The 12,159-nt window shown below is 44.4% G+C and overlaps 1 protein-coding gene across 2 annotated transcripts in view; it reads right to left on the minus strand.

Annotated features, from left to right (window-relative positions):
* Positions 1-11,517, minus strand: part of LOC135375904 (uncharacterized) — a 28,491-nt gene extending 16,974 nt beyond the window's left edge. For both annotated transcript variants that reach the window (XM_064608536.1, XM_064608537.1), the window contains exons 1-2: positions 11,418-11,517; positions 1,048-1,149 (exon numbers count right to left, since the gene is read on the minus strand). The gene's annotated coding sequence lies outside the window, so the exon portion shown is untranslated. The remainder of the gene's footprint in view (positions 1-1,047; positions 1,150-11,417) is intronic.
* Positions 11,518-12,159: the final 642 nt, after the last annotated feature.

Here is a 12,159-nt window from a genome sequence, read left to right on the forward strand (position 1 = left end):
GTACGTATCCGTGTTGCGCAAATGCCGAAGCACCACGGTAAGATTGGACGTTGAAGCGTGTGAAATACCCAATTCAGTACGTCTTTACATCCACCAACTTCCCGGCGATGATACACATTGGTCGAAACAGTCAACGTAACCCTCGAAGCGGGTCAGAAAGTTTTGCTGCTTACACCAGGCCTCCACAGCTCCCCGCATTCGCGGCAGTAGGAAAATAATTTGACGTCATAGTCACGTGGTATTCATTCGTGAGGAATCATGACGGATGCCCATTAGCCGAAGGAGGCCGCCCGCTCCGGGATTGGTTGACAAAGTTTCGAAATAGCTGACATCTCACTCTTTCGCGGGCGGTCGGGCACCTGCAAGCGGGGTCGCAGGGTCTCCGGGTTTCGCCGATGTCGGTTGTCCACAACGATCGAAAGCAAGTGTATCCGCGGGTTTGTCCGTGAGTTATAGTGATCCTGGCCATGTACTGTTCCCCGATAAATTGATACTGATCTCCGAAACTTGTCCTTCCTATATGTGTTCCAGCCTCGGAACATCAATTGTCTCATGTTCAACTGGTGCCGCTTGCGTCGATCCCATCGTATGGTTGTCTGTGTGAGTGAGAAAAATATAAGAGTCAGAGAGGGGCGAGGGGGAGAGAGTGGTTGAACTGTCCCTTCAGATCACGCGCCCTTGGGAGTCGCTGGGTAGGTGTGTTAGCTTACATCAATTGGTAGAGCCATGCACCGGTAATCCAGAAGATGTGGGTTCGACTCCTACAGCTGGCCGACCTCTTCAGAGTCTTCCATCTCTCATTGTCAACAACTAATTTCGTGAACCGTTCCAGGACATTTGAAGCACATCCCTGGTTGGTTCTCTGGTTTTTATGTATCATTAAACTATTCGTTGGAGTCAGCGCATGTCCCGTCTTCTCCTGTTCTGTAGTGTATTTTGGCGCTTTGTTTTTTTTATCTTCATGTCTAGTCACCAACGTGCCCAACAGCGAGTCCTCTTGGATCCCTGGTAGAAGTGTGCTCTAGCACAAAGTTCCGTTTGGCTTACCTATATCTTTGAACTTGTCGTAGTAGGAGAGATGGCCGGCTCCTCGAAGGAATTGGTGAAGTTCCCGCTCTGATTCTTCTGCCGGAGTGGATATCATCGTCACTGAAAAGTTTGTCCGTCTTAGTGGGTGATTGACATATGGGAAAACTTGCAGTCGAAAGAAAAAATGACAGAAGAATACGACAAACAACAAGGCTGTCGTATATTGGGACCTTGTCGTCTGTCGTAGAGTCTTCTCGTGTGCGTTCTACCGTAGATGTCTTTCGTGTGTCGTTCTGTCGTCTGTTGTAGACGCCTGTCGTGTGTTGTTCCGTCGTCTGGTGTACTTTGTTGTGTCTTATGAATCTTGTCGTGTTTTTGTGTCATACACATCCAGTATCTACAGGTGGCATAATGGTGCTCTCTCAGTAACAGGTGCCGACTATGTATAATTGCATGCAAACGTGCAAGATGAGGAAGATAACCTGTGTATGAAGAAGTGTACATCTGTTTATTATCTCTTCACTTACAAAACTCATACATGCACTGTTCACTGTAGAAGGACGTATGGGGCCTTTTGTAGCCTGTACGAAAGAAAAATAAATAAATAAGAGATTATATCAGTATCATAATAAAACAGCATTTGTTTTACGTCTTATTCGTATATCTTTCACGTGCCATTCTGTGCACGCAAACTAGGAAAAAAAGGTTTGGCCTTGACAATAAACAAAATTATAAAAATATGAGGACATTTCTGTCATATCTTAGTTTTCGTCATGGCTGCTGGGGACCGGGAGTGAAGAGGTGCTCAAACAGGTCTTATCGGGATCTGTCAAAGTAGTTTCTAGTTAATTGAAAGCATAATTGGACTTGTAGTTACAGTACATGATGCTTTAGCCCCGGGCGAACTAATTGTACGAAACATATTTTTTGTCGATTTCATATTTCTGAAACCCTCAACACTTGTGCTTTAAATTATTACTGTTGAAAACACAAGCCGCTCAGAGGCATTTACTGCGTTTAAGAAATGTGATATGCAGTCTACTGCACCAGCTTTTTTTTGTTGTTGTTGTTGTTTTTACTATGAGATGTTTGTAACCGTGTAATCCTTGACATTTACAGTAAAACCTCTCATGTCGGACACCTTTGTATCTCGGACAACACCCTACGTCGTCCTATACTTGTGATACTTGAGTTACATACAGGTGCACGTCAACAGTAACACCTGTTCAACTCCGGTGCCATAAATATATAGCCTCAGGTTCCTGTGTATCGCTCTCTTAGGCACTGGTCCACTTTTCCTGCACAACACTATATATATAGGGTCTTGGTAGTTGGTCTGGGTAAGAATCGGCTGGCATCATTTGCATATCATTTAGTTATGTGCAGTTCTAAGTATTGGGCATGAGGTTCAGTGCGGCACTTATAAACACTGGAGTGCAAGGACCATCCTCGCAGCACAGAACGAGCAGAAGCTAAGGTTCGTATGTCCCATCTCTGCTGAAATTACAGAAATGCTGTATGCAGCTCACCCGCCTTTTACACCCTATGGGCCTGATGACCTTCTCACGAAGAGGTGTAAAAAGCAGGCAGAAGGGCGTAAACAGCAGGATACACCCACTTTACACTCAAATAGGTGTTAGAGAGTTAAGTGCGGGGTGCAAATTGTGCAATACGCTCTTTTAACACCTAAAGAATGTGTGAATTTTTTTTGTGTGTACCTTGCTCAGTTACCTGCTAAGGCTCTCCAAATATTCAGTGACGCATTTGTTTTGCTTTCTGGGCCGATCCCGGGCGGTCCTACGTAAAATGTCTTTCTCTCCGAAAAAGTGTCTGTCCATGATACCCGGAATATTTACCGCGGAAAAGACAGAAAAGCAGCGACTCTGTAGCACTGCTTTTGACTTTGAAGGTGCTACCCGAACGTCTCAAACCAAAAGGAGTAAGAAATATAGACTTCGCATATCTTGAGAGTTGACACTTCAAGCAATTCGTTGCTTGAGTATTCTGTGTTTGCTAAATTTAATTAAACTTCTATCGCTCACCCTTCCTTTTTGTGTGGGACGCGAACAGGACTCTCGAACCTACGGGGGATCGCGTAACAAGCAATAAATAGTGCCTGATTATTTTTCATCGGAAGGGAATTCCAGTAGGGCCCTCAAGTGATCCAGAGGTGCCCCCCCCCCTCCCCTAGAATTTTATGACAATTCTTTTGGTGGTTTCTTGTGACTCCGAAAGCAACAGAACATCATCCTTTTCTAACGAAATTGAAATTTATCGGGTACAGAGCCCCACAAAGATGTAGTGCTTGGCGAAAACCTTTGTTATTTTAAACAGGTATTACGGCCCCCGTAAGGCACGGAGAATGTTAAAAAGTTCCTGTTTGATAGGGGAGGCTTCATTTTACCGTATGTAAGCAATTTTCACCATCGCACTCGACGGGGTAAAAGCTTGTGGCGTGTACGAAATATGGGATGAGTTAACACACACATGCAAAAGAAAATGAAAGGAGCAATGGCACATCCACGGAACGTACTGGCGAAAGCATTGTCCGCTTGTGTTCTGTACAGGCAGTACTTGTTGACTGTTCATGCCATGATTACTCTAGTCATGTCACCGACTCGACTGACGGATGCTACACGGCCAAATATCAACCATATGGTACCATGAAGCCGGAATGGGCCCCTATCTCCATGTCTCCTACCTCTCACTTAGCACCACGGCGAGCTGGCTAAAAGTTTCGTTAGAGCGCAAGATGGCCAGCTTGATAAGGGCTCACTGCACAACCATCGGGTCTCGAGGGAGGCAAACACGTGTTTGCAACCGTTATTTGCTCTTTAATGATGTGATTACCCAGTGTTTTTCTTTCCGTTTAGTGTTTTGTGAGTTTCCCGCTCAGTTGTTAATTCGCTACGATGCGGCGCAGTGCGCATACACGTTTGCGAAGTTACATTCAATTAAAAAATATATTATTTGAGTTTAACAAAAAGTACCTGTGGGATTTTTTTTTCTGCGTCTTGCTAGGAAGACGGTGCATCGAATGACACCTTGATCAGGCTTCTATGCCGACCTCCTCACACTGAATTTTTCGGTGAAATCTGTGCATTTTGTCGAATTTTCGCAACTTCCGATTTTTTACTGCGGCTTACATTGCATCGATGGGGTCGGATTTTTCTTGTTTTGAAACTACAGCACCAGGGCTATATGACGAGCAATTTTCAAGAAGAAATTCCAGAATGTTATATTCCAAAAAAATTGGTAAACCTGCACAAACTTTGCAAATTTTCTGCACGCCACAAGCGTCGCGCCCTTCGAGTAGGATGGTGAAAATTGCTGACATGCGGTAAAATGAACTCTCCCGTATGAAATAAGATGTGTTTTAATACGCTCCGTGCCTTACGTGGGCCGTAATACCTGTTTAGAATGACATACGTTTTCGCCAAGCACTACAACTTTCTTGGGCTCTGCACCCTATCAATTTCAATTTCGTTGGAAAAGGTCCATGTTCCGTTGCTTTCGGAGTCATAGAGAACCACTAAAAAAATTCACATGGCATTGTAAGGGGGTCGACGGCACCTCTGGATCACTTTTCGTGGAATGGCCCAGTACCTTTCAGAGTGGGTTTCTCGGCTTTTGTACTCCGGGCAAGATTTTATAAAGATAATCTTTTAGATTTCTGTCTTTCTTTCTTTTTCCAAATTCCGCTCATTTTCGTTATGGAAAGTGCTACACTTTACGCGGCAGTTTGTCAATATGAATTGACAGTAATCTGCCAGTGAAACACAAGTTGCCAAGACTGGGTGTGGTTCCTGAACAAAAACAAATGAAGTCGAATAAAACGATCGTAGATTATGTCCCTGTTGCGTCATCACGCTCTGCTACATCGGTCCCTGATCACTTCCTAGATGCAATCACAAGGATACCGTGAGGACAACCTTGAGTTCCATTTTAACTCTAAAGACCGTTTTCGCCCTCCGACAGACGTCCTGTCCGTCCCTATATGTGATACCCCCCGGATATCCCAGGGACGACAGTGTGTTCTTAGGGTTCGTGCTAGCGGCATTGAAAGATGACAAACTGCGCTGACCATAGTTTCCATAAAAGAACATGGGAGAACAACAATGACGAAGTGTCTTCGAGGTAAAATAAGGGAACATTCTAAGAAAAAAAAAGGGTAAAAAGGGTAGGATTTCCTACCCGATGTGGTAGAGCGACGGTACCTCTACCGTTTCGTGCCGATTCCGCACGCGCCTTCTCCACCGCGGGTATAGGCGTCCCCTTCCCTTCCTCCTCTCTCTCTCTCTCAGCTTCACGGTCGACATATGTTGCCGCCTCCACCCATATGTCAACACAAGAGAAAAGCACAGAGACACCTAACGCTTTCGAAGAACAACACGAGGGAAAACCCCTTCCCCATATACACCACGTTCGTGTCTTGAATTCCAATGGCAGATTCGAAGCGCTTCCGGAGCAAGTTTTGTTGTTCAACCGGGCGCGACTCTGTTCTATTTGCAGATTGGGAACAGTGCTGGAGTCAATGCCAACGGGAGGTTCGGCGCTTCGGCTACTGCTTCGGCAGGAGCTGCGTTGCCCAAGGCAACACACACAGCTCCGCCAAAAGAGACAGATTCAACAGGAATTCTCCGTGACAACCCACCTATCGCTGGCACTTCCTATTTGTAATCTCTGCTGCGATTACATTGCCGCTACGCAATATGTCTTTGCCGTGACTGGTATTTCGCGTCTTACAAGTCAGTGACTTCGTTTCTCGATGAAAGAGGTGAGCCAGATGTTCCCAGTGCAACATTAGGAGAACAGGAGGACCTTCGTGTAGCAAAATACAGCGTGATTCACGGACCATGTCCTCTGGGATTTATCAGAAAAACGGCAGCACGGCAAAATATGCGGTCAACGGATCCCGTGCGGGAATTCAGTTTGCCATCTTCAAAAAATACATTTATCTAATTTCAATTGCAAGATATTGAAATTTCTCAATTGAAATCTGAAATTCGCCTAGTCAACAGACCATATCTCTTTCTCTTCTCTCTCTCTCTCTCTCTTTCTTTTTTTTACTGAATCAGGAAGGCTGTGGCGAACGTAGTCGAACATACCGGAAGCCGCGATCTCTACTTCTACAGCGAGTAGAAAAAAATAAAAGAAAATAAACCCGGCTTTCTGTAACGAGGCGCGAAATCGGCTGCATAGATGCGATGAGAGGAGGACATGCCCCTTCCCAGGTGATAGACAGAAGAATGAAAAAAAAAAAAGAACATCGCGATAATAATCTGATAATTAAGTGTTAAGAAAAGTAACCCAAGCAGCAGCTCCCCTCTCCTCTTGTTTCTTATATATAGTATATAGCTCGTGCCCTCATGTAGGCAAGGGCATGTCCCCCTCTCATTTCATCTTTATGGCCGATTTCTTGCGCCGTTGAAATATGCGCGTCAGAAAAACCACTTTTAACCTTTTCTTTCGTTCTTTTTTTCTTTTCTTTTTTTTTTTGCACTCGCTGTGGCAGGGATTTCGGCTTTTGGTGTATTCGACGAAGCTCGCCACGGGCTTCCTGATACTGCAAAAAAGAAAAAAAGAAAAAGGAAATGCCATGTTGACTAGGCAAATTTCAGGGTTCAGTTGCGAAATTTCAATTTATCGCAATTGAAATTCGAGAAAAGTATTTTTTGAAGATGATAAACTTAGTTGCCGCACGGGCGTCGTTCACCGCATATTTTCCCATTCTACCGTTTTCATATAAACTCCAAATGGCATGGTTCGTGAATCACCCTGTGTGGCGTTGTAGTGGAACGTGAGAATATTCTTCTTCTCCTTCTTCTTCTTCTTCCGACATCCACCAAGCGAGATTGGCCAGGGCTAAACTCCACGTTGGGCACATGTGATCCGATCGCGGACTCGGATGACTTGCTCTATTGGCCAGATCAAGCCGCTCCTCTCCTGATTCCGACTCTGCGTTTGGACCTGAACGGTAAAGTCACGGACAGTGATATAAAGAAACTGAAATCCTTCGGATTGTCCCGAAAAAGTGGAGTGGAAAAAGTGAGAAGAAATTGGTTTTGCTTCCTACCCGGTCATGTCTCCTCCCCTTTTTATACCTGCACCTGGCCATTAGTGTAGTTTTTTTTTATATAATTTGTTGTTAGCGCCGCGCACCAACTGTGGCTATGAGTGTCGTACAGACATGGACACATGGAGAGAGGACAGCAGGAAGGAGTGGGGGACAGGGGTGTTAGTATGCGTCCTGGGCCGACTTCAGGGGGAACTGTGCGGACGTTCGTCTGGAACGTCTCCGGAAAACTCAGGGAAAACCTCAAACAGCACAGCCGGTGACAGGATTCGAACCCGTGTCACCTCCCAGTCTCGGCGTGGAAACGATCATCTTAACCACTATGCCACAGGAGCTGGTAGTGTGGAAGTGAAAAGAAAGAGGCCAGCCGATGGCCCTGACGTTCCTCCAGACCACACCTGCTAAAATGTAAGCGCCCCAGGGAGCACATGATGGTCTAGTAGACATCTAAATGACGTCTAAGCACAGAGGAAAGGAATGTCTATAGAACGTCTAGGCCCTAGACCAAATGTCAATTAACCGTCCACAAGACTTCAAATATCACGTCTAACTTTACGCCACCTAGCCATCTAGCGCTATGCATCCAATGTGCATCCATTGTCCAATGTCGCCGACATTTAGACACGTTTTTGACCAGATGTCTGGAACTTCGTCAGGCACCTAACCATGTATTATACGTGGACTCTGTAGCTAGACCAATTTTATCCCTCCATTCAGGCGACATGTATAAGGGTAATACATTTCCTGTATTTTACTCTAGCCACCCTTAGACATACTTTAGACCATGACTAGTCCTGCTACCGTCATGGCATGCATTCATGCAGAATTGTGATAGAATTGATAGCGAACGTGATTCTGAGCATGAACATTTATTCACACTAAACCGCACACGAAGTCTATAGTCTAAAACTGGACTGACTTTGCTGCCAAACGGGCGTCTTGTGTTTTAACTGATGAGTGTTAAAGAGAAGGCCACCTCATTCCTTTGTTCCAATGAGGGTTTGCTGGTGCCGCAGCCCTGCCTCCCATGACTCACCGTGACTAGCAAATAGAACATAACATGCCAGACAGCATTATGTAGTCTGCTAGTCTATTTAGTGGCTATGCACACTCTGTCACGGGATGCTTGTCTGGACATATACGAGCAAAAACGGTCAGCACACACTTCCCATGTGTTTCAATCGGTGACACGAGGCCGAAATACATAAAGGAAACGATATTTCTGTATTGAGCCACGCATCTCTACTACATGTGATCTTGGTGCACACAAACAGGAACATAATTTAATGAAGAGTGAACTCACCCCTGACACTTGAAAGCCAGAGAACAAAGGAACGCTGTTCGCCACAGTGTACTCTGGGAGCTCTGCTGCGCTGAATCGTTTTTGTCACTGGACAGCACTGAGTACGTTCTCGCGATGCCCAAAAATTGCGAGACAAAATGTGCGGGAGATTCAAACTTCCAAAGATTTTCGTAATAACAACCAGTGGAGTGCAGTCAAGAACCAACTGTTACCCGTTGTGTGCGACTTTTCAGTTCTAGTTTTGTGTTCTTCCTTTCCTTTAATTTTGTTCTTTGTCTTTTCCTTTTCTTTTATTCCCCATTCTTTTCCTCTCTTACTTCTCTTTCCTTCTTTTTCTTCCCCAATTTTTCATTTTTTGGAATAACAAGCCGACCTCCGTCTGGCTGACCTTTCCTGTCTTTCTTCTTCATAAACATACCCCACCCCCACCCCTCCGTTGCCCTCCGTTGCGCGTCCGGAAAGTTTGACGTTTCAACGGTTGAAACTGAACAAGTTCAAACTGGTTGGATGGATGGATGATGGATGGTGATTGGTTAGACGGGCAGGTGTCATTGCCATTGCTTCAGCTCGTGCTTACTTTTTGCAATGTCCCTTAATTTCCGTGGCCGTTCATTATAATTGACTTGGCGGAGGTTAAATGTTAAATAACACATGTGTCAATCCAGCAGAAGTGACACCAACATCATCATCATTATGCCATCGCCATCGTCGTTGCAGCGATGAGTATCGTATTTGGGTGATCCGTGTGCGTCGAAGATCGCTGTTCTTTTTGCAAACATTTTATCAGTGCCTTTGCTACTGAGCTGCAGGTGTGCATAATGTTTAGCTTATTGCCTGTTCAGCGGTTTCAAAGAGATACCACGGGCAGTTTCAAGATTTTCAAAGGGTCCTGAAATCCCTGAGTCGCGTCAGATTTCATTTTACTGCCGTAGCTGTGTACTTTGAGGGAAAATGCAATGTGCAGTAAACAAACATCTGCCGCCCACAGTACCGGCAAAGTGCTTCTGTGTTTGCGGAGCAATGGTTTGTATAGTGCGTCGGACTTGTCGACAATTTTATTAATATTTCAGTTGTTCGATAATTCAGTTGCTGATTTCTTTAAAGGACAACGGAAGCGAAATTTGTCCATTGCAAAAAAGGGACTGAACAAGGTGTAAATATTATGTAAAATTATGGTGCCACTAGTATTTTGCAAGTACGCTGTACGGATGGGCATATTTTTGACGATTACGAGCGCGCTGGGCCGCCCACCCGACACGATCGCCCATGGAGCGCGCCAAGCATTGCGGGAAAATCTGAGGAGCGCGTGACGTCAAATATCTCTCGCGCTCCATGTGCGACTGCCCGGTAAACAGCACAAACACGGCGAATTCTGAATAACGCCTGAAGATGTTCGATACGGAAATCTCGTGAAAGTTTGAAGGCGATATATCCTATCAGAGATGGGTTCGTACATGCTTCTTCGTCTCCGTTCTTTCCCCGTAGCGGGAATTAGACGTACGCCGAAACGCCAAATGAAAGTCAGTAACTCCAACAGGAGAGCCAACGTGCGTCACTTCCGTGGTCTGCTACGGCGGCGCGGCGACGCTCACCAGGGGCTCAGAGTGCTCTACCGCCGAATGTTATATCGCGATTGTGGCGGCATTTCAACTAATATACGCAAATCTAAGTCGAATTCCGGATTGTTTTGGTACACATCGCAATATGAGGCAAATAGCTTTGCAGCCTATTTTCGCTTCCGTCGTCCTTTAAGTTCGTTTAGCGTAGTATTCTGCAGGGGCGTTACTGACGGGTAAAATTTATTTTTACCAGCAACGATAAAGGCATCCGGAACGCTAGTTCAAGAAATATTTACCCGAACAAATGCGAGCTTTCGCAAAAAAAAAAAAAAGAAAGAAAAGAAAAAGAAAAGATACATATTCAGTAAAATAAAATATTACTTTGTGGTAATGTTTGCTAGTTGTGGATGCTTTATATGTGCATGTCAATGAGCCAAAAAACTCGAATCATCACATGTATGGACATTAATTAAATTATCTACGTACCTCAGTCAGACTGCCTTCAATTCATCCTACTGATATTTTGTTACAATATATGGACATACAACTGACATAGCACGAAAGACTACATACTGTACATTTGGTCATAATACAATCGGACAAACTTAATGTGGTCTATTCGTGCATAGTTCCTGAAAATTGTTGCAGAGTCCAGTTTTATTACCTCAGTATGATCATTCGCAAACAGATTGTACTTGCTGCTTCACACATGTGTGATGGAAAGTAAGACAATAAGGAATTTCCTTCATGTATGAGGGTCATCCAACAAATAAGTTTCCCTGTTGTGAACAAAATAATAAATCTATAGCATAACACTGGCTTTACAATTAGTCGCCAATTACCATATGTATACCAGATGTCTTGTACATAACTACTTTTGGATGTCTAAATAATGGTAAGACTTCTAGACGTCTAGTCAACATCTAGTCCTCCGCTCTGCGCAAAGCTCTCCTTCTGTTACGGGCGTGCGCAGGGCCAGCAACGCTATCCCTTACGTACCCAAAAGCGATACCGTTCGATGTACTAAAGCTCTATAATATCGCGAAGATTACCGTTAATACTACTTCAAAACTAAATATTTAATATACTAATATAATAATACTAATATAATACTTAATTCCCCAGGGAAACGAATAAGGCATCCTAGAATAAGTTTTTTTTTTTTTTTACAGACCATTGGAAGGAACTGTGCTTCATATTTATGAAAAGAGTAGAATGGAATGCTGAAGTAACCCGAAAATAGGGAAGAAGCAACACGGATTGTCTGCGGTGACGACATATATAACTACAGCGTAATAGTAACACTACTATATGTCTACGAGCATCGGAAGGAGAAGATGTAAGGCAACCTATTGTTAAAAATAATCGTTCAGAAGCAATTGTAGGTTCGCAATTACAGTCAAGGAGAGACAAGATTAAGACAAGATGCACGCGGGGATGGAAATCTCACCTCAATTGCGACGTCCACTCCCATAGCGGCAGCTGAGGTGGCGATCCATGCTGTTACCTGAAATAGACTGGGGGAGTGCTGCCGAAGCAGCTAGCAGAAAACTCGCTAGAGAGGACTCAAAATGCCGTCAGATGTCGCTAGGTGAATTTGTAGTGTCGCCAGAAAAAGTCGCCAGATATAAAATTACCGCGAACCTATTTGCAACAGCAAGCTTTGCTCTTACAATCCGTCAACATCGGTTTCTTGACATCATTTCCGAAGTTTCTGCTTGGAAGAATAGCACATACGCGGGAGAGCTGGTGGCAGAAATGCATCGTAAGAAAGCTTGAGCATGAGCGAGGAAAAAAACAGAACGCAACTCGAAATTTGAGTTATGTGTGTCGTCTCTGTTTTTTCTGCTTAAACTCAAGCTTTCTTATGATATGAATTTCTGCTTGGTCTCAACTTCCGACATCAAGAGCGGATTTTGCGTGCCCTCCTTTTTGTTTATACAGGGTGTTTCACGAAAAATGAGCCAAAGTTAAAAAAAAAAATCGTTCTGTCAGCGCCACATATGACGCGAGGGGCATCTGATGAGGCTCCTGCACGAAACAGCTCAGACCTAGGAGATCAGCGCAGCCAGAAGTCCGCAAGAATAGAATATTTTAAAATATTTTCAGAATAAATAGCACATTTACAGAGATTTTAAAAGCTTCCAGATGCCCCATGTTGTGTGAGCCCAAGTCGGTAGATTAGTCGCTAC

This window comes from Ornithodoros turicata, unplaced genomic scaffold (genome assembly GCF_037126465.1).
Source record: "Ornithodoros turicata isolate Travis unplaced genomic scaffold, ASM3712646v1 ctg00000955.1, whole genome shotgun sequence".
NCBI lineage: Eukaryota > Metazoa > Arthropoda > Arachnida > Ixodida > Argasidae > Ornithodoros > Ornithodoros turicata.